Source organism: Myotis davidii, unplaced genomic scaffold (genome assembly GCF_000327345.1).
Source record: "Myotis davidii unplaced genomic scaffold, ASM32734v1 scaffold460, whole genome shotgun sequence".
Taxonomy (NCBI): Eukaryota; Metazoa; Chordata; class Mammalia; order Chiroptera; family Vespertilionidae; genus Myotis; species Myotis davidii.
The window spans coordinates 412,817-415,096 of NW_006292692.1; positions in this window are offsets into that span (position 1 = coordinate 412,817).

Here is a 2,280-nt window from a genome sequence, read left to right on the forward strand (position 1 = left end):
CACTCCGGGTGGGAATGCAGACTGGTGCAGCCACTGTAGATAACAGTATGAAGTTTCCTCAAAAAATTAAAAATGGAACTTCCATTTGACCCAGTGATGCCACTTCTAGGACTATACCCCATGAAACCGGAAACACCAATCAGAAAGTTTATATATGCACCCCTATGTTCATAGCAGCACAATTTACCATAGCTAAGATTTGGAAACAGCCTAAGTGCCCATCTGCAGATGAGTGGATTAGGAAACTGTGGTACATCTACACAGTGAAATACTATGCTGCTGTAAAAAAGAAGGAATTTTTACTATTTGAAACAGCATGGATAGAACTGGAGAGCATTATACTACATGAAATAAGCCAGTCAGAGAAAGATAAATATCACATGATCTCACTCATTTATGGAGTATGATGAACAACAAAAACAGATCCACAGACAGAGACGCATTGATCAGATGCTCAAACCTTAGAGGGAAGGTAGGGGAGGGTGGGGGTAAAGGGGACAAATCAACCAAAAGACTTGTATGCATGCATATAAGCATAACCAATGGACAGAGACATCAGGGGGGGTGAGGGAAAAGGAGGGATATGGACACATATGTAATACCTTAATTAATAAAAAAAGAAGAAGGAAACCTCTGAAAAGAATACAGTGTGATACTGACTGGGATGGAGGTATGTGAAAAGTGCTATTAAATATAGCTAAGAGAACATGTAATTGTTCGGGGGTGAGAGTAGAGATAGAAGGTGTTAGGAAAGACTTCTTCACAGAGGGTGTTCTCTTTGTACTAGAGGCATTTCTACTGGAAGTAGGGATGAAAACTGTTGATAACATTCTCTTAGAAACAAAGGCCCAGAGGTTTGTAAACATATAGCATGTAGCTAGATAGGCTCTCAACCCAAGCACAAATGAAATTAAAAAGATAAATAGCAAAACTTCAAAATTTATAACATGCTAATTCCACTAGTGGTCATTTCCTGGAGGGCTGTACTAGGAATAACTTTTTTAAATTGAGACATAATATATCTATACTAATAAAAGGGTAATATGCTAATTAGACTGAACATCTTCTGGATGACCTTCTGGACGTCCTTCTGTACAAAACCATGGTGGTGGGGCCAAGGCAGAGGCAGATAGGCGAGAGCAGTTAGGGGGATCAGGCTGGCAGGGGAGAACAGTTAGGGGGATGAGGCCAGCAGGGGAGAGCAGTTAGGGGGAATCAGGCCAGCAGGGGAGCGCAGTTAGGAGGATCAGGCTGGCAGGCAGGTGAGTGGTAAGGAGCCAGCAGTCCTGGATTGCGAGAGGGATGTCTGCAGGGATCGGGCCTAAACCAACAGTAGTGCAGCCTGCACCCTCTCACAGTCCAGGAGCCCTCCTGGACGTCCTTCTGTACAAAACCATGGTGGTGGGGCCAAGGCAGAGGCAGATAGGCGAGAGCAGTTAGGGGGATCAGGCTGGCAGGGGAGAACAGTTAGGGGGATGAGGCCAGCAGGGGAGAGCAGTTAGGGGGAATCAGGCCAGCAGGGGAGCGCAGTTAGGAGGATCAGGCTGGCAGGCAGGTGAGTGGTAAGGAGCCAGCAGTCCTGGATTGCGAGAGGGATGTCTGCAGGGATCGGGCCTAAACCAACAGTAGTGCAGCCTGCACCCTCTCACAGTCCAGGAGCCCTCAGGGGATGTCTTACTGATGACTTAGGCCCATGGGGAGTGGGCCTAAGCTGCAGTCTGGCAGCGGAGACTCAGAGCAGGCACCCCATGTGTATGTGTGTGTATGTGTGTGTGTGTCCACTGGGGGTCTTCCCCCAGCCACGCTGTGTGTGTGTGTGTGTGTGTGTGTGTGTGTGTGTGTGTGTGATTTCTTTTTCAGGTTTCAGCTGCACCACAAAGGCTTGGAGCAAGTGCCCCTTTGTGTTGATCTCTCAGGCTCCGGGTTGCACCTGCGTTTTGTTCTCTCAGGCTCAGGGCCATGCCTGACCCTTCTTCCTGAGCTGGTTGTGACTGTTACGGAGTCCTGACCTCATTTGCATATTACATTTATTTATTTATTTATTTATTTATTTATTTATCTATCTACAATCTAATTTCAAGACAGTTTCATTACCTTCCCAATAACCCCCTTATTATGCAATCACTCCCCATTCTCCCCTCCTCCCAGTCTTTGGCAATCACCAGTGCCCTCTTTGTCTCTATGGATTTGCCCATTCTTGACATTTTACACAGAATCATATAATATGTGGTCTTTTTGTGTTTGGCTTCTTTCCCTTAGCATAATGTTGTCAAGATTCAT